Source organism: Phalangium opilio, unplaced genomic scaffold (assembly GCF_054372755.1).
Source record: "Phalangium opilio isolate 3A_F unplaced genomic scaffold, DU_Popi_V2 ptg000009l_1, whole genome shotgun sequence".
Taxonomy (NCBI): Eukaryota; Metazoa; Arthropoda; class Arachnida; order Opiliones; family Phalangiidae; genus Phalangium; species Phalangium opilio.
In genome coordinates, this window is record NW_028324146.1 from 10,926,132 (window position 1) to 10,947,813 (window position 21,682).

The following is a 21,682-nucleotide window of genomic DNA, read 5'->3' on the forward strand; positions in this document are numbered from 1 at the left end:
TTTTTTCTTCAACAAAAGAGAAATAATTCTATATCTAGCTTAATAAGTTTGTAGTAGTAGTCCTCCTCTTGACTCGGAGAGTAATATTTTTTTATTTCAGATATCAGTAGAACACAAAGTACCCACCCGGGATTAACACGATCCGCCGGCCCTGACTGCTCTGCAATCTACACAAGACGTCAAAACTTAGCACTACACCAGGCAAAGTTTCACGGTGTTAAGAGACGTAAAATTGAACATCCCAAGGACGTTGCCACCCCATCGACCTCCAACTCCGTTTCGGACGACGTCTCTAGAGTTCTGCCGAGTTTTTCACCTCCCACTGTAGCTGACCTGACCAAGCGGGAAAATGAACCGCTACATGCGCAACGATACGAGGTGCCATTTAAAAAACCCCAGCCGAAGGGAGCCAGGTTTAAAGACTCGGAACCTTCAACCACCACGCTGGACGGCACTTCTCCACCTCCGCAACTATCATGCTATATCGGCGATAAGCGGTTCTGAAATTAGTATGAACTGAACTAAACTGAACTTTGTCATAACACTTAACTTAGGGGGCGCTGCGCTCAATGTATAGGCCTGACGGAGGTTAGCTAATAGGTTGGATTTAACAGGCAACTCACTTCTCCCTCGACTTTTGTATTAGTAACATGCTTTAACTTAATAAACTAATTTAACTATGATTTGCATTGTGTAATCAATCAATTCGCGTAACAAATGGTAGCAAAGCGTGGTTGGCGCATGGACTTTTAATTAATGCAAATCTTAATATCTTAATCGCGAGGGCCAAGGCCTAGGTTAATACGGTTTCTGGACTTTGATTTGACCTAAAACAATATGGCGGACGGTGGCGCGGTAACGGCGGTACATCAAATCAACAAGTTAAATGCAAATAATTATCGCACATGGAAGATGGAAATGGAATTAATGCTTCGAGAGCGAGGATTATGGGAGCTTGTCAACGAATTGGAAGTGGCTCCAACGGCAACAGCAACGGCTGAGGAACAGCGCATTTATAAACTCCGTGAGTCAAAGGCTTACTCAACTATCGTATTGGGTGTGAATCCAGAACTACGCAGAATGTTTGCTGGAGTTAAAGACGCATCAAAGGTCTGGGAAGCGCTACGGAAACATTTTGAGCCTAAATCGAGATCTCGTATTGGACGTTTACTAATGGAATTTCATGCGTTAAAATATAAGGAGGGAGAAAGTATACCTGATTTCCTTGGCAGACTATTTGAACTTGCAACAGAGTTGGACGATGCTGGAAATACTTTGGATGATAAGGACATCGCATACAAGATGATTGGAACATCACCAAGTTCCTACGATTCCTTGGTGGCCCAACTATATCAACTGGACAAAGATAAATTTAAACCAGAACCAATAAAGGAAATCCTCATCAATGAACATGGAAGACGTGTCAATAAAGAAGCAAGTTATGAAGAAACGAATAACGCATTCGCAGCAAAAACTAGAACATCCCGTCCAAGATATAAACCGAAGGCCACTTTTAGTGGAACATGTTATAATTGCCAACGTGCAGGACACAGACCTGCAGATTTTCGTCGTCCATCGCAATCAAGGGGGAGTCGCCAGGATAGGAAATATGAAAATGGAGCTTTCTATGCCTCGGCTCACTGTACAACTTCATCTACGAAAGCTTGGATAATGGATTCTGGGGCAACACGGCACTTTTGTAACCAGCGCAATTGGTTTCAAAATTTTACACCGTTACAAACAGAAGCAACAGTTGGGGAAGGCAAATCCCGCGTGGAAGGCAGAGGCGACGTCTGGTTGCGAATGAACGATAAGAGACGAAACATATTTCGACTCAAGGACGTACTTTACACTCCAGGAATGGGACGAAACTTAATATCAGAACGCTTATTGGATCAAGCTGGATATAAAGGTTACAGGAAAAACGGAAACTACATCGTATATTTTCCTCATGGAACTTTTGCTTTTGAGGCTCCTTTATTACAAGATAATTTCTATACAGTGAATGCAACAGTTTTGATGAATGGACCAGAAGATGATGGAAATCAATCACGATCTGAAACATACGCTACAGACGTACGAAAAAGCACTCCACTAGAACTGTGGCACCATCGACTTGGTCATTTAAATGAGACGGATCTGAAATATATGGCATCACACGGTATGCTAGGAGGGTTGGAACCTTTACAAGGACACTTAGAGATGTGCAGGACATGCCAGTTAGCGAAGAGTACTAAACAACCGCACAAACGAATTGACGAAATCGGAAGCAAGCACATTTTAGAATTGGTTCACTCTGATGTCTGGGGACCCGCTCCGGTGAAGTCGCTAGGGGGAGCAAGATACTACATAACTTTCACTGATGACAAGAGCAGATATTTGATGGTCTACCCTATGGCGAATAAAAGTGACGTTCTATCGAAGTTCCAAATGTACAAAACTTTTGTCGAGAAGCAAACTGGACGCAGTATCAAAGCATTACGCACGGATAACGGTATGGAGTATTGTTCCACAAGAATGGCTGACTACTGCATCAAAAAAGGCATCAAACACGAGCGAACAAATACGTACTCACCACAGATGAATGGTGTTGCTGAAAGAGTGAATCGGACACTGATGAACATGGTCAGAGCTTTCTTTGAAGATTCCAAATTACCGGAGAACATGTGGGCAGAATTGGTCCTAGCCGCAGCACACGTGAAGAATCATTCCAAACATGCAAAACTCGGCGATAAAGTTCCTCTTGAATTGTGGATGGGACGCAAACCTAAAGCAACACATTTAAGACGCATCGGAAGCATAGCCTACGTTCACATTCCGTATCCCCGACGAAAGAGCAAAATAGAGAGACGAGCTAAAGTTGGAGTTGTTGTGGGTTATGCCATGAAAACTAAAGGTCTGAGAATCTGGTATCCTGATGAGAGGAACGTAGTGGAAAATAGACACGTAAGGGTTGACGAAAGGACGCCTGGAGTTACACATTTTAAGTGGCATCCATCGGATCATTATGAAAATATCACTTGGATAATAACCGAACCATCGACGTATTGCGACCAAGAACAAAAGCAACCGGAACCAAACCATGATACGTCCATACTAACAGACGGAAGTGAAGTCATGCAGGGAACAGATGAAGAGACTTCGTCAGAAGATGAAGATATTGAGGACTTTTCGGACGCATCAGCAGATCTGACCAAAGAGACTATCCCATGTCAAGAAAAGGATAGAGTATCTGATAAAGTAATCACTGAAGTTCAACACTTACCAGGAGGGTGGAGAAGGGAAGTCCAAATAACACAGGCGGGAAAAACGAAAGGAGAGCAAGATATCTATTATTATAATCCAGATGGACAACGAGTACGTTCGAGGTCCGAAATGAAAAAGTGTCTTGCCGCACAGAAAGTACATCAGGATACAGCACTGGACAAATCAAAATCACAAGAGGAAGATTTTGGTCAAGCACATTACTGTGATATAATAGTGCCTGAAACGTACGAGCAAGCGACCAAGTCACCACAATCGAAGGAATGGAGGGACGCGATGAAAAAGGAAGTTGATACTCTGGCAGAAAGGAACGTCACAAAACTCGTAGGAAAACCCGCAACGGAAAAGATCGTTGGATGTCGCTGGGTATATGCTGTCAAGAAAGATAATCAAGGACGGATTAATAGATATAGGGCCAGACTTGTTGCCCAGGGTTACAATCAAGTAGCAGGCGTAGACTATGATGACGCTTTCGCACCAGTAATAAACTTCAGTCTTATCAGGTTGTTCATCGCACTATTTGTCATTTGTCTGGGTTTGAAACACTGTCATATGGACGTGAAAAACGCGTATCTCTATGGAAATTTGAAGCACGCCGTCTACATGAAACAAATACCTGGATTTGAAGTTGCCGACACTTCAACATATTGCCTGAAACTCCTGAAGTCATTATACGGATTACCTCAGAGTGGTAGACTCTGGTTTATGGAACTAGACAAAAGCTTCCAAGCCATGGGTTTCAGCAAGTTAAAAGGAACCAATTGTATCTATTATGTACCAATGAAAGTAATTGTCCTTGTCTACGTGGATGATCTCATCGTATTGACGAAGAAGGACAGTATTTTGGACGATATATACAAGATTATAACTCAACGTTTCGACATCACAAGACTTGGACCAATAAGTGAACTTCTAGGAGTTGAGTTTGACTTTCGTAAAAATGGATCATTGAAAATGCATCAATCAACGTATGCCTCACAACTTGGCGACAAATTTAAGATAACGCTGGAAGAACCCGTTAGCCTACCGATGGCCGCTGTAGTCGTATTGACGAAACACGATTCACCGACGGAGGAAGACGAAAAGGAACGCATGAAGTCCTTTCCTTATCGACAACTAATAGGATGTCTACTATTTATAGCGCAACGCACCCGACCCGACATTTTATTCTCGGTTATCACACTGTCCCAATACAACAGTAACCCAGGATATACGCATTGGAGTAGACTTTGCCAACTCGCGAGATACGTCATGACAACAGCTAATAAAGGAATCATCTATTATCCTAACGAAAATCCTGGACTAACATTATATAGCGATAGCGATTGGGCGACAGATCGTGATACACGACGATCGGTTAGCGGGTATGTGGTACGGCTTGGCTCTTCACCAGTAATGTGGCGGTCTGCAACACAAAAGTCGGTGGCAACTTCCACCATGGCAGCTGAATATGTCGCGTTATCTGAAGCAACGAAGGAATTCTTGTGGTTGCGACCAATTATCGATGAACTGAAGAACTTTGACGTTAATATTGAGAATCAGCTATATTTTACTCGAAGAATAGTGTAGAAAATCAACGGTCGAGGCATATCGATATCCGGTATCATTTTGTGCGAGAAACTCTTGATCAAGGACTGTTTGATTTAAAATTTGTTAATTCGAAAAATAATATTGCTGATTTTCTAACTAAAACTTTAAATAAGACTAGCTTTAATAATTGTGTAACTTTACTTAAACTAAATGATTGATTTGTTTATGTATTTACTTGTTATGTCAAAGAGGGGGAGTGAAATTAGTATGAACTGAACTAAACTGAACTTTGTCATAACACTTAACTTAGGGGGCGCTGCGCTCAATGTATAGGCCTGACGGAGGTTAGCTAATAGGTTGGATTTAACAGGCAACTCACTTCTCCCTCGACTTTTGTATTAGTAACATGCTTTAACTTAATAAACTAATTTAACTATGATTTGCATTGTGTAATCAATCAATTCGCGTAACAGGTTCAATGGCCATGACGAGTTGAACGCCCACATCCCAGAACACTTCCAGGATCCCGATTTCCTGGATGACCTAACAAGCCAGGAGAACCAGGATATCCACGACTTTATGGATACGTTGGAAGTCGATAATCCACAACCCATCACTGCCACACTTGACGCACTCATACCAGATCAACTGGAGGATTTGAACGATTTACGTAATGCAATCTTCTGTGCCAGGTGTGATATTTCGACAAGTAATATCTAACTGTTTCTGGTGGATTGTATTTAACACAAACGAAACTTCTAGCAAGAACAAGAATTTATTGTTGACAACTTTACAAAAAGAACGAGAGTTCTATAACTTCTATTTGGTGTTTCTCTCTAGGCTTCTAAAACTCGACTGACTGAACTAGAGGTCCTCTTTACGCGAAAGTTTTCTTGTAAGGTCTCTCTTTACCCTTTAACTACATATCGGACCCCCTAAGCGCTTATCTACTGGTCAATCACATCTTGCCCGGCTGTACTAACATGTACTTTCATTCTCTACTAAGAAGGCAAGGTGAATGTACTTTTAAAGTTTCAAGGACACATATAAACTTCGAGAGAATCACCAAATATCATAAAATGACAAATCAAATGAGTATAACAATAATAATTGTCACATTCCCCCAAAATGAGGGATTTACAAATTTCTCATTTTTCATCATTTTTTTAAATTCATTTCAAAAGGATAAAGGTCGCTTTATGATTTTCGAAAAATTATTCTTTAAAGCTGCAGATCTACTAATCCCATGTCTTCCGACCTTTAATTCTATAACCTTACCTAGATTCCAAAGGTGTCTAGGCAATTTCTCATCTTTTATCAACACCACAACATCTACCTTTATTTGCCCATATTCTTTGTTTACATTTTTGATCTTTTGAGCCGTTCTTAACTCTACAAGGTATTACTTTTGCCACCTTACCCAAAATCTATTAAGTAATTCTTGACGATGTTCTATCGTTTAGTTAAATCCGGTTTCTTTAATTCAATTTCTGCCATTTTGAATTTTCTTTTCCCGATTAGGAAATGGGAGGGAGTCAGGGGTGAAGGATCATTTGGGTCACTAGTTGTAAATGTAATTGGTCTAGAATTGATTACGAATTCTATTTCAACTAATACCGTTTCTAATTCTTCGTAGGATAGAAGTGCTGTACCTAACACTTTTCTCGTGCAATCCTTCATGGTCCTGACCATCCTCTCCCACATGCCCCCCCCCACCAAGACGCGTAATCGACTATAATTTCCATTCTATTTTTCTTTCCTCAAAATACTGTTTCATTTCGGTAGTTAAAACCGAATCCCACAATTTCAAAAGTTCCTTTTCAGTTCTTTGAAAAGTTTTTGAATTATCTGAGAGAAAAATTCTACATACACCTTTTCTACCGACAAATCTTTTAAGAGCTAACATGAAATTTTCCGCGCTTAAGTTGGGAACAAGTTCAAGATGAACAGCCCTTGTAGTAGCGCATGTGAACAGGACTATATAGCTTTTGGTTTTGGATTGGACGTACCTCTTTTGAATTTCGTCGTAGCGCCTCACAAAAACAGGACCCGCGAAGCCCACTCCCGTGACTTCAAAGGCGTTATTCGCACTGACACGTTCTGCAGGAAGTGGGGAGGTTTCTCGATCAAGTGAACGCGCTTTCATTTTCTTACAAGTATAGCAAGTTGATAATTTTTTATTGATGATTTGTCTAGCGCGTGGGATCCAAAATCTTGTTCTCAAGCTAGCTAAGGTGCAATACTTCCTTGTGATACTTCTCAATTATCAGATTTGTGAAATGATGCTCTTCTGGTAATATAATTGGATGTTTCTCCTCAAAATTCAAATCGGAAAACTCCAGCCTACCTTCCAAACGACAAATACCATTTACATACAAGAATGGCTTTAATTCCTTTAGTTTCGAACAAGATGGGAGGTCTCTTTTTTCTCGCAGGGCTTTTATTTCCATGGGATACGCTTCGTTTTTAGATTGACAGATTCAATACATCTCGCCTTCACTGATTTCCTCCAACGTTAGCTCGCCTTTCCTTTTATCCTTAGGGTTCTTACAGTTATGTAGGAATCTCTTAATCCAAGCAATTGTTCTGATAACTCTTGACAAATTACTGTGATCTAATAATTTTATTAATGGAACTCTTTGAAACCTGGATAATTCGCTGGCGTATAAAACAATCGATTGATAATATTTTGGACGCTTCTCGGCTTCTGCTTTCTGATCTCGATCTAAGTGCGTAGGTTGGATTGGCCATTCTAGTTCGGGTCTTTTAAGGAACTCCGGCCCTGTCCACCAGGTGTTGTTCAATTTCAATTCGTTAACAGTTAACCCTCGGGTAATGTGGTCCGCCGGATTAAGTTTGCCGGGAACATATTGTTGTGTTTCTTAATTAGCTGTAACACATTTAAAGTTACTAAAACGTCAGTTTATTTAATGCACATTAACACGCGTCCGGGATAACAACTGCTGCGAATAAAGGCGACGATCCGTTTTTATAATAAGACTGGGTTCAATCCAGTTCAGTTCAGATTTAAAACAAGAGATATAATATTGGAGGCGCAATGCCAGTCATACAACATCCTTCCTAGAAATTTTTAAAATATACATTTCTCATCTTTTTATACACTTTATAAATTCAGTCTATCAATTTGTTTTATAATTCGGCCACTACTCGTCTTGGTAACAAACAGTCGCTGTTGTTGCGTCACAGGGTCAGCCGTCGTACGTCGTCGTGGTTTTGTTACAGGCCCGGGTATCGGAAGTCTCTGTGTTTGTACGTCTTCAGGCTCTTGCAACTGCGGCTGTCGTATTTGTGGTAGGTCTTCCGGCTCTTGCAGCTGCGGCGGTCGGATATCGTCAGAATCCCGTTCCTCGGGGATTGAGGTAGGATTTTCCGTGTCTTTAGTACTCATTGGCATGCGTTGTCGGGCTAAACCTGGGGTATCTCAGGACTTGGTTTTTCAGTAGCGTTGTTGATTGTATCGGTAGTAAATGAAACCGATTTCTACGTATTTCCCCATTCGGAGTCTTGACGATGTACGATCTTGGTTCCGGGGCTTTACTCTGGATGACTCCTTGCTGCCTAACGTCCGTTACCCATATGCTGTCCCCTTTGTTTAGGGGTTTGAGGTCCCTTGTCTCGTGTCGTTGATCGTAGTCCTTTTTCTGGTTGATGCGACTTTGGTCTTCACGTTGACGCACTATCTTAATAGACGGTATCTAATATGGGTAGCGTGGATCGTAACTTGCGGCCTATTAGGAGTTCGGCGGGACTAAATTCATTTGCCAGGGGTGTCGATCGATACGAGAGAAGAGCCAAATGAGGATCTTCGCTCTTCTTTAGTGTTTGTTTTGACAGCCGCTTCGACAAAGCCGTTACTCTGAGGATAACAGGGGCTTGAAGGTTATGTGGGTGAATCCATATTCCTCAGCAAACCGTCGAAATTCTGATGTCGGTGTCTTGCTGAATTGCGGGCCATTATCACTTCTTACGACTTCCGGAATACCGTGAGTAGCGATAATGGACTATATGTGATTTATGATGGCGGCGGTGCTCAAGTTCGTCAATTTCCGTATCTCGAAAAAAAGGGAATACATGTCAGTAACCAGCAAGTACCAAATTCCATGTAGATAGAAAAGATCTCTAGCCAGAATTTTCCAAGGTCGATCCGGAAAATCCGATGGACATAAAGGTTCATGTCGGTTGGTGGATTCTCTCGTACATGTTGCGCATTGCTTGACCTTATCTTCTACGTCTTTTGATAGCCCGGGCCACCATACCGTCGTGCTTGCCCTGGCACTGCTTTTTGTGATGCCTTGGTGTCCTTCATGGATTTTTGCCAGGATGTCTTGACGTAGCGACGGTGGAATAATGAGGCGTGATCCTTTTAGTAGTAATACTCGGTGAATGAAATATCATAACGATATGGAAAGTATTCATCGAGGTCATGGACATGTGATCGGGATTTTGGCCTTCCATGTTCTATGTAGTGAGCTAATGTCTTGCAAGCCTGATCTTCGTTTTGCGCTATTCGGAGGTCCCTCAGCCTTTCGTCGGAGATGGGTACATGCGATTTTATTAGTTGTATGTGAGCTGTTATTTCATCTTCCAGGTCGCCGCCCTCGTCGCTCATTATTGTTCCCCGCGACAATATATCTGCGATAATGAGGTCCCTTCTAGGAGTGTAATATATCTCGTAATTATATCGCACTAAACGGATTCGCATGCGTTGGAGCCATGGAGACAAATCCTCTAAGGATTTAGTTTGCATAATAGGAACGAGCGGCTTGTGGTCCGTTTCAATATAAATCTTAATGCCCAGGATGAAATCTTCGAACCTGGCACAGGCCCAGGTTATCGCCAAGGCCTCTTTGTCGAATTTGGCATAGCGTTGTTCAGTTGGGGTCATGGTCTTAGAGGCGTATGCTATAACTCTTAGTTGGCCATCGTCCTGTACTTGCTGTAAAACTGCTCCAAGGCCATAGGACGAGGCCTCGAGGGAAAAGATGGTCTTCCTTTTTGGGTCATATGTTGCCAAAACAGGATGTCGGGACAGAATTTGTTTGATGTCTTCAAACGCTTGTTGCTGAGGTATGTCCCAGGTCCACGTGGTTTTTGTGCTCAATAGAGACGTCAACGGCCGTGCTATCTCTGCCATTGATGGAATAAATTTGCTCACGTAATTCGTCATACCCATGAATCTTCTTAGATCTGTTACATCCTGTGGTGTTTTGATGTGTATAATAGCCTTGATCTTGTCCTCGTCGGGGTGTATGCCATTGGTGTCGATTATATGCCCAACAAATTTGACTTTGGAGACCGAGAATTCACATTCGGCCGGATTGAGGGTTATACCAGCTTTATCGAGTTGGCAAAGGATCCTTCGTAGATTTTCGTCATGTTTGGCCTGTGTACTCCCATATTCTAGTATGTCGTCTTGCAAATTTACGTTACCGCTGAGTTCTTCCAGGGCAATGCAGATCTGCCTTTGGAAATGTTCTGAAGCGCAACATAGTCCAAATGGTAACCGATTAAAATAGAAGCGTCCGAATGGCGTGATGAACGTTGTTAATAAGGAGGACTCTTCCTCCAGTGGGACTTGCCAATAACCGCTATTGGCGTCGAGCTTAGTAAATATTTTCGCACCGGCTAACTCTCCGAGTAGGTGATCGACAGAAGGCAGCTGGAACCGTTCTCGTCTGATGGATTTGTTCAGGTGGGTTAAATCGACGCATATCCTCAGATTCGGGCGTTTGGTAATTGTATCCTCAGTCATTTTGGCCAGTAATTTCTCTTCTTTCTTCTTGACGACGACCATGGGAGCACACCAATCAGTTGGTTCGTCAATTTCTGATATCACACCTTTCTGAACCATATGTTCTAGCTCGTGTTTCACTGCATCCATCAATGGAATTGGGACTCTTCGAGGTGTTGTGAGCGAGAAAGGCCTGGCGTCTGGTACAAGCGATATCTTGTACAGTGTCTTCATTTTGCCCAATCCATTGAAGAGGGTCGGGAACTCCATTATTGGATCGAACGGTGCTTTTATTGAAGTTTAAATGTCTCGAACCATGGTTATCAAAGAAAGGTCCTCGCTAGCCCTGAGCCCGAGGAGCGGGACTTTTAAATCGTGTACGACGTAAAGGTCATCCTGGATGATGGAACACCCATAGCGGAAGGACGGTCGTATTTTTCCGGCGGTTCTTAGGATAGTTTTACCAGGTCTATAGAGGCGTTTCTCGGAATCCAGTAACTTGATGTGCTTGAATTGAGAATGATATAGGATCGTGGGGATAACATTGACATCTGCTCTCGTGTCGATTTTAAATCTGACTGGAAGGTCATTGATATGGACAGTGATCATCGATCGATGTTGTCTTGATATGGTCTGAGTCTCTTGAAGGATCGGATCGGCAATAGATCCGATAAAGAAATCGTTGGATATACCATCTGCTGTCTGAATGTGGGTGACTTCTGCATCTTCGATTCTCTCAAGTTGGTTTATCTTGCGCCTTTGGCAAATTTGTGCGTAGTGGCCCATTTTCCCACATTCGAAGCATCGAACATTTTTGGCGGGGCATTTCTCCCGTGGGTGGTCGGGAATGGCTCCGCAACGAGGGCAGCGATGGGTACTTTTAGAGCGGAACTCTTGAGAAGGTTTCTTATACTGAAGGTCTGACGCAGGAATTCTTCCGTTAAAACGTTTAGGCCTTTGAGGCCTGTGGTTGGAGGTTCCGATGCTGTCGACTTGTGGAAACGTGTTGATGTTGTTGAAGCTGTTCAAATCTCTCTGTTCACGTTGTCTGTCTTCCATGCTGCGTACGCATTAGATGGTTTGCTCCAAAGTGAGGGCAGGATCATCTTGAAGGCGTTCGGACAACGCTTTATCTTGAATTCCAACGACTATACAGTCCTGGATTAATTCGTCCCTCAGGTTTCCATACTGACAGTGCTCGGCCAAGGCATATAACTGCGTAATGAAGTCGTCGGCACTTTCCGCTTCTCGTTGGGCACGAGAGTTGAAATTTCGCTCGATCGTAGATGGTATTTCACCGTATGATGAAATCACTAGTGAATTTGTCACTTACAGTCTTATATTGTTTTTGGTGCGCAGGTGTGAGGCCAAAAAAATTGAAAATGTCCTCGGCTTGTTCCCCCATGAGATAGATCAACGCATTAACTTGTTCTTCTTCTCCCTTAGTATTGAGGCCTGATGCAAGGCGAAAACTTTCAAAACGGCGCAGCCATTTAGGCCAATCACTGGGACAGGAAAGGTTGAATGGCTCGGGGGTAGACACTTGAAACGCTGTTGACGCAATGAGGGATACGGAAATCACGGAAGAAAAACCGACTTGTAGCGGGAAACGCGTGAAACGCGACGTAAACCGTAAACCTCGGCACGAGGAGAAAAAAAACACAGCGCGACTCACACACACAGACACTAGAAACTGGGGAACGGGCGAAGAAGCGAAGCAGCTTCTGACACCATGTTGTGTTTCTTAATTAACTGCTTAATAAGAACACATTTAAATTTACTAAAACGTCAGTTTATTTAATGCACATAGCACGCGTCCGGGATAACAACTGCCGGGAATAAAGGCGACGATCCGTTTATATAATAAGACTGGGTTCAATCCAGTTCAGTTCAGATTTACAACAAGAGATATAATATTGGAGGCGCAATGCCAGTTATACAACACATATCTCCATTGTTCCGGATTTGACATCTCTTGTATTTCGCTTACCCTATTTTCTACGAATGGTTTCCATTCCCTTGCATTAAATTTATATAAGACAGAACCGAATAAGCTCCCGTCGGAGATACGGAGTTGATTATCCTATAGCAATAAAACAAATTTCCCCACGCGCATTCTTTATCCGTAGGAAAACCGTTTCTACGTGTGAAATACAACTAAGCTATGCCTAAAATTTGAAAACATTCCTCGAAGTACGCCTTCAACTGCATGGTTACAGAACATTAAGAAAACAAATGATCACGTTGGTTGTTCCTAAGTTTTGAACGCGTTCATTGTGAAAGTGTTAAGATTTTGAGTTCAACTGTTACAATTTTTCCAAATAGAAACAAATATTAAAAGTTGAACACAAAAATTAATTGAAGTGTTCAATAAATTACACTTTTTCCTCAATTAACCATATCAAGAAACCAAAATTTGATTTTTGAAGACTGAAATGTGTTTAAATCTTTAACACATTGTTTTCTGTGTAATGTTTCAAACTCTTCTTAAGCCTAATGTTTCAAGCTTTTGCCAAGACTAATTTTATAAATATATGTTTGGCCTGATTATTCAGCTATGTGTTTGGTCTAATTATTCAATTATGTGTTAAGCCTTCATAGCAGTCATTGTTGTCACGATATCAAAGACCAACTTTTTTGATAGAAAAAATACCTATACTGGCTTTGGGTGTACGTTTTGATTTAAAATTATAATTAGCGTATTCCAAAATAGGGTGTTTCATCCATACCATTTGCCTCAATAAAAAACTTAATGTAAATTCGTCTCATTTGCCATTTCAAAGAAACCTATAACTAATATCCAGTTAAAATTTAGTCAAAATGATATATACTGAATTTTCATTGATCGAGGTAGCTTTTTTGGCGCTTGCTAGAACAAAAACCATAATTCGTTTTGGTTGCGGATTTAGCTTGTTAAAAACCAAACCAATGAACAAGGGAAGCTACAAGCAGCTTGAGCTTGTGCAGAAAAGATTTTAAAGTTTTCAAGCAAAATCCTGTTTTTACGAGCCACAATCGTGCATGTAAATGAGTCTTTATAAAAGATAGACGGTGGACCACGCGTAGAAAACAAGATTACGCCGAAAACGATTTTTTGCTCGAGGTATGAGTTCCTACTTCGGAGTCTACTTTCCGCTTTGGCTCGAGAATCGCGCGCTTGTGTAAACGAACTTTTACAGCGTCAAGTAAAACGTTTCAAACTTCCAACAAGGATCATCTGTATAGTATTCACTACACAAACGTTTTCAGATACTGATAACTTACCTTTCCAGTTTCAGATAACACGCTTACGTTAAGTAGCCTTGTCCAACAGAAAATTTCTGATCCGATTTGAGTCACGAAATTGTCGAATCTACAGCGTGTCCTTGCAATGATAAGTCAGAACGAGTTTACTGCCGGAATCGACAGAAGATTCAAATAACTTGGGCACGCTCAGTTTCGTGTCATCATTATCATATTAATGTAAAACGAAGCTTCATTTGTGTTTCGATACCAATTTGTTAAAACGCTGCTATTTGAACAGGAAAACTGACTCGGATTAAATATCGCCAAGCGTGGAGCTCATCAATCTCACATTTCATGTCCCATTTTTAGAGATTACGCGTAATCATTTATGTACAAACAAGGGTGCAGACTTTTTCTCTGATTACGCTGAGTGACTCGCCCCTCGACGCCAAGTTGGAATAATGACTTTTGGTAATGATGGTAAATGCTAGAAGCAAACTCAGAGTTTATTAAAGTTACTTTTTTACTTTACTAATAACAAAGTCCTTTTAGTTTTGCACGAACATTTCCGACATCAATACCGAAAACAAGACAGAGTTTCGACGCCTTAAAGTTTAAAATGTCCATTTCTAATTAAACTCACGGATAGAAACTCGGTTTATTGGCGAAAAGCTGCAATGACTTTTGTTGTAAAAAATACCGCTCTCTTTGAATATTGCATCGCATATATTCGAATGAGCCGACCAATCACCTCTAACGTGTTACATTTTGTTCAGTTGTATTACGCGCCTTACATATATTACCTTAAAAGCTCCCTAGACGGCGCCAGCCTAATCACAACCATAGCACTATAACAAAGACTAGCTACATGAGGGACTGGCAGTCCTGAGCGGATCTCCAGCCCGTAGTGCAGCTAGGGAGAACGCCTTTAAGCCGTCGTTTGTAACAAAGTTAATTGTATTCCTCTTTGATTAAAATAAGCTTCATTTAACCTAGCCCATAACTGTGTACGTGAAGATACTAGCAAAATACACAACATAACGTAAACAAATTCAAAAGAATAACATATACAGATTTGAAAACCATCTTTCCGCAGGCGCTATAAATTCGGGTTTAAGTAGTTGTTTCCATCCAGGTGGAAAAATAACATATTAACATTCGTTGTTTTACATATTTCATCGCTTGTTGAAAAGCTGAATTAGCACCCATTTCTTATCTCTCGTTGAAATTCCGATAAATTAATAAAAAATCGTGTTATTTTTCCTAATGTTTATAAATAACTTACAATGAAAAAAAAAACTTACCACCATGATATAACAATTGTACCTCATATCAGCAGTTCTCGAAATAGCAATTGCGGTTCCAAAAAAAACAACAGCGGCGTTGTTCAAAAAACTGCTGTTTTAGTAAAAGCAGCCGCTGTTTTCGAAAATAACAGTGTTTGTTTTAAGTTTTTCTTAACAATACTGCTATATTCGTTGATTTTCTTATCAATCCTTTTCTGTAACCATTTTAACAGTAATGTGACCTGCTAATAGATCTTGTTTTTGAATTTTTTTAAAAAACTACACTTAAATATTGTACTATTCTTCAGGCTGTATCTGTTTGAGAGTGAGGCGAGGAAAACTCGTTAGGTCTATTATTTTTCTGTAATGTAGGGTCAAGAATGTAGGACATAATCCCCCCATCAGAACCAAAAAGGACATAATCCCCTGCCATATGGAACAAATTCCTCCGGACAATATCCCCGAATGGATGTCGATGACAAAACACCCCCCAGACTAATGACAAATAACCCCAACCACAGGATAAATTTCCCCCAAAATGTGTCCACTACAAAATACCCCAATGCACGGTTTAAATCGATATGAATGTTAATAAGAAAAGAAAACATAAATGCATGTTTTATAATAGAATAATAAGCACTCCCTTTTTTCATTAATGACACTATAGTTGATACAGCAGCTACAATTTGGTAAGATTTTACAAACCCAACCCAAATTGATTTCTGACTAAACTAGACCACGGGGAGTTCGAAAATATAAGCGAAAAGTTTTTAAACGCCCTGTAAGTTGGTTTAACAACAAATATTTTGAAAGTTAGTATATATACCCCAGTTGATTCCCCTAAGCGACATATCGTTTAAATTTTAAACAACCGCTAAAACATTTGCAATAATCATACCAAGATAGAAAACTAATTCGACAAATTTTATTTTGTTTCGGAAGGAAATAAATGTAAACAGTAACTTTTTGGAAACGGTATATTATTATCATTTGGGAAGTCAATGAAGATAAAGAAGAAAATTTTGGAAAGGCGTAACATATTTACATTATTTCCAAAGTATTATTAACCGAACCATACGAAACAAAACCTAAAAAACCCTACCCAACCTAACCTGACCTAACCTAATGCTATTGAGTTCAAAAAGTTTATGCAATGTAAAGTTGATGGGATATTACCCGATATTTGGTGAAGGGGTGACGTCGTGAAATGAGCCTTTGTCCTCTCCCTGTACAACATGTGATATCATTTATGGGGACCATAATTTTTACTGTCCTTATATTTTTATTACCCATTCATAATTAGTGTTTTTATGCGTAGTATATACAAGCGATAGGTAGGTCTTATAGCCACACTCAGTTTTAATTGCTACATACAGGGGTTCCGGAAGGTTTAGAGAAATTAAGGGGAGTGTTTTTTAGGCCACATTGAGTAAAAACCGTCGTATGATCCATTGTCTTGAATTGCTTAGTCTCATATTTACATGTCCTCAAAAAGTGGTCCCAAAGCAAGGAAGTAATCGTAAATGGGTAACTGTTATTCGGTTTTTGACCAAATTGTTTTCCGATTGTATGATCAATTGCATATGACAGGACTTGAAAAAAAGGTAAACTTTACCAACGAGCATAAGCTCATAACTGAACACTAAAAGCTAATACTGTAATCACACCAGTAAGAAATGTATATTTGAAGTATATACGTGCCCAAATCGCGCAGTTCTCTTTGATAAACTACGTCTTTAAGGTGTCCTCAGAGAAAATCTTCGCAAGGGTGTTACGTTAGAGTCCGACGCCGCGAAAAAGTTGTCGGCGGCGGCGGCGTTGAATACAATTTTATTGGCGGCGGCGGCGTTAGAGGCGAGTAAGTTCAGAACGAGTGATTAATGTCGTATGTACTTCTCAGTTGTGAAGTGGTGGTGTTCACAAGATCAGTCCATGTTCACAACAGTGTTCGATATTTAGATTTCAAGCTTAAGTTTGTAAGTTTTCGGCCTTTAAGAATTTCATATTAGTGTCTTTTAGCCCCATATACAAAATATAAAAGTATTTACGAATATATATAATATTTTTGAAAAAAAATTTATTGACTAGTAATTTCCTCTCTTTCCAAAAATCACTTGCCAAAATTATTATCACAAATTATCACAATCTTCGTGGTAGTGCTCATTGCTCTTTTGAAAACTCTTTAATCTCATTGTAGTTATCGTGGATAAAAAGAATTTTATGAGCTTTTGATGGATTAATATTGCTCCTTTTGGCAGTGACTATACACCCTGCCTGAGAAAAAGCTCTCTCTGAGGGTGCACTGGTAGCTGGAATGCAAAGTAAATACCGAGCTAGTTTTGCCAAGGTGGGAAATATAACCATGTTCTTTCCACCATTCGTTTGGGTCTTCAACGTCTTCTAATGTTTCCAAATATTTTTTAATTTCATTGTCAATATTTTTAACTGCTCTAAGCTGGATGTGTTTTTTAATGAGGCCACTTCGAGTTCTTTTTCATGAAACGTCTTGCTCTTTCTTTGCGGTGAAAGCAGCGCCAGCTTGACCCTTTAAGTTTATTTAAAACAATTCAAGAATATAAATACGTTTTAATGAATTAAAACAAAAATTACTTCTGTTAAATTGATGAGCGGTGCGTTTAGCATTAGTCCTCTTTCCCTCGTTGTATCTGGTTCTAATTCTGAAGTGCTACATATGCACTTGTACTTCAACAGCAATCTTTTTAAAAATTGAGCTTTCGTTTCTTCGTTGTCTTCTAGTATTTTTGAAATCTGTGACAAGTTTATCAATCCTGGGTCCAACAAACAAGCGCAAATATTCTCATCACTCAATGGAATTCTCTTTTCTAAATATTTAAGTAAAGTTTTTCTAGCTTGTATGACCAAAGGTGAGGAGGCCATGTCTTTCTCGTTTTGAATCAACCTGAAATAAATGTGCCTTTTCAGTTTTTCAGAATGAGAGAATATCAAAAATTGAGGCATTTTACATGGTTTCAATTTCACTTTTGAAAAGCAGTACCATATTTAGGGTAAGGTATTTACTACCACTCAAAACCTCTGTAGCCTTTCGAAAAAGTTCTAACAACTTTAGCAATTTTTCGCCATTTGCAAATTTTCGCCATTCATTATCAAGTCGTATCTTTCTTCTTTTTCAAGAAATCTTTTGAAAATGTCTTAAGAGAAACATTATAATTTTAATATATTAATTGAAATATCGAAAATTTCGGATATGTCAAAATATGCACCTGCATTTTCCACAAAACTAGCTACCATAGTTAATATTGAATTCCATCGCGTACTGACATCTCTTTTTAAAGAGTGAAATTCCGTAGAATTACACTCAGCAGCCGGAGGCGTTGAAGTTGAACTACACTCATTTTCGGTATTGTTTCCAATTCCACTAGAAAATGTCATTAACTCCGCATTCAGCTCCTCTTCTGTTCAGTTAAAAACCAAGTTCGTTCAATTTTGTTAAATTAAATGTAGATTTATTTATTATTTATTAAATAGAGATCACTTATTATTTATTAAATAGAGATCACTTATTATTTATTAAATAGAGATCACTTATTATTTATTAAATAGAGATCACTTATTATTTATTAAATAGAGATCACTTATTATTTATTAAATAGAGATCACTTATTATTTATTAAATAGAGATCACTTATTATTTATTAAATAGAGATCACTTATTATTTATTAAATAGAGATCACTTATTATTTATTAAATAGAGATCACTTATTATTTATTAAATAGAGATCACTTATTATTTATTAAATTGAGATCACTTATTATTTATTAAATAGAGATCACTTATTATTTATTAAATAGAGATCACCTATGTTTTCATGTTCTTCAAGCAGATCAAGCATTTTGACACTGATGGCAGCTTGAGATTCAGCCTTAAGGTGGTCTTGCTTGTAGATGAGCTTCGTATGAGTATCTCTCATTTTCTTCAAAAGATCATTTATTTTGTTTCATAATTGAGCAAATTCAGGATCTTGTTCTTTTTTTGGGTCCCTTGACTTCAGTAAATCCACCGTGACTAAGTTATGGAGCCCGTGAGCCACACAGGGGAGCCTCGTTAGTTGTAGAAGTCGACACGCTTTAACAACGTTGCTTCCGCAATCTGTTACTGCAATCAATGTCTTGTTATCAAGATCATAAAACTTTACAAGTTAGTGAAAGTTTTTCTTAATCTCCTCTCCTGTGTGAGGTCCCTAAAGAGATAGACTTGTTTTTCCAACTTTGCTGATCAATCCAATGAAGTGTATAGGTAATATAGGAGATCCTTTTGTAATTGTCTCTCCAGCAATCAAATGTAATTGCCAGGACGTCTGGAGTATGCTTGAGGATATTATTTACAATGTTCATAGAATACTCGTACATGTCATTCAAACCAGATTGGGCCAAAGTTCTGTCACTTGGCATGCTTTCATCCTGTTGTATAATGCCATAAAATCTACAGAACTCCTGCATCGCGTCAATTGATACTTTATTGAAGGGAACTAAACCCCTTGAAAACCATGTAGTGATCTGTCGAATCAATTCAAATTCTTTGTTCGACTTAGACTTGCACTGAGATTGAGATGACTGTGTGGACTTCCCGAAAAAGGCAGTTATTTTATCGAATTTCTTATTTTCGTTAACCATGGCTATTTCAATATTGTGATTGTCCTTGAGGTGCCTTATAAGATTTCCAGTACTGCTATTTCCATATCTAAGATAATACATTAAAAAGTACAGAAATTTGTTCAATGTATACATTAAAACTCAATATCAAAAAATGAAGTAAAAGCCTTGTAATCTTGCTTTCGCTGAGACACTTCATACAGTACACGTTATTTTCATCAACACTTTCAAAAACATTGTTATTGTCACGTTGAAGTTCACCAAAATAAAACCACGCCTGACTAAAATTCGAGGTGTTCTTTTTCCTATTAAGGGAAATTCTAAATTTACGTCCATTTTCAAGTTCTTTAACAAAACAATCCGTATTATCAGTCATGATTTCCTAATTTCCATTCAACTCTGGTCAATGCGTCTGTACAGTGTACACACAAACTAAAACTAGTTTCTAGAATCGTCTGCTTCATAGTCTGATCCAGCGCGTTGGGCGGAAGACGAAACTCCTGGAGTGCTCAGTACGGAACAAAAGTATAGTTTTATTCCAGGCTCAAAGCCTGAAAGCAATCGAAGTTTAAACCATGGAGCATGTGATTGTAGATAGACGAGAGGAGAAGCCCTAGGCTTGAGAGTTAACAAGTCGGCTGTCGGCAAGAAGGGGTTGGCACGCCGGCGTACGCCGGTGATATTTCGGCGTCGCGGCGGGGCGGCGCGCTGTTTAAAAGTACGAACGGCGGTAGCGGGGTTAAAAACTTGAAATGTGGCGGCGCGCCGGCGTACTATCGGCGGCGTCGGACTCTATGTTACGTTCGAGAATCTCGCTGGCCGTGCAAGCGGACCATCACGACCTATCCGCCTCAAGGGACACGTTAAATCCAGATGGATATTGAGAGAAGTGATGTGGTGTGTGCAATATGGTGCGCAACCGCATTTTACTCTCCCGGTCAGAACCCATCTGATTTTAACGTACACTTTGAGGTGGATAGTTTGAGGCGATCCGGTTGTATGGCCAGCACGATTTCCGGACTTAAATACTTGCGATTTCGTTCTCTATAGGGACACCTTAAAGACGAAGTTCTCCAAAGTGAAGCGCAAGATGTGAACGAGATATGAAGAAACCATTCTCGAAAATCTACGAATCTTTGAACGGGTAAGGCAGTCATTTATTAGACTGCCCCAAGATTCGACGTCATTAAAGACACCTTGAGTTCCAGTACTTCAGGGCAAACTTACATTTCTAACTATTATGCTTACATGTTAAACTAATTGTCCGTTATCGATGTTCAGTTATGAGCTTATGCTTGTTTATAAAGCCTATTTATTATTGTTTCGTGTCTTACGCAGTTGATAATGCAATCGGAAAAAATGTGTTCGAAGACACAAGAATTGTTTTCCATTTTAGATCATTTCCTCGTTTTGGGGATCAGTTTATATATGGCCTGTAACTGTATAACGAAGCAAAGTAGGACCATCGTTCATAGAATGGTTTTTACTCAGTTTTCAGTTGGGTCTAAAGAACATGCCCCTTAATTTATGTCAGACATTATAAAATTCATTGGTATTTAGTGGAAAATATAAATTGCTGGACAACCCTAAACTTCAGGGAAGTAGTCACCTTAAAGCCGCATTTTCATAGAAGCTAGAAATTCCGTTCTCGCTTCCCGCTTGGCGAGTAGCGAGTTGCTGCAGCGGTTTCAAACTCTCGCGCTAGAAAAACACAGCGCGTTCTCGCAATTCATTTCTCGCTGACGCGTTTTCATTAAAACTTGAAGTTTTTAACCTTTGTGCCCTCTACTGTCAAAAACTAAAAGTAGTTAATACTTCAATTGATCTTAACACTCTCCTCTGAAGTTACAACGTTTCAAGGCAAAAACAACGACAATAATAGGCCAACACGAAATTTATAGGTCTGATTATTTTGGTAAGCAACTTCCTCCCACAACGTTTCGTTGATCTCCCTATTTCTATAATCTTTCGACTTTCTGTCCATAAACCTTC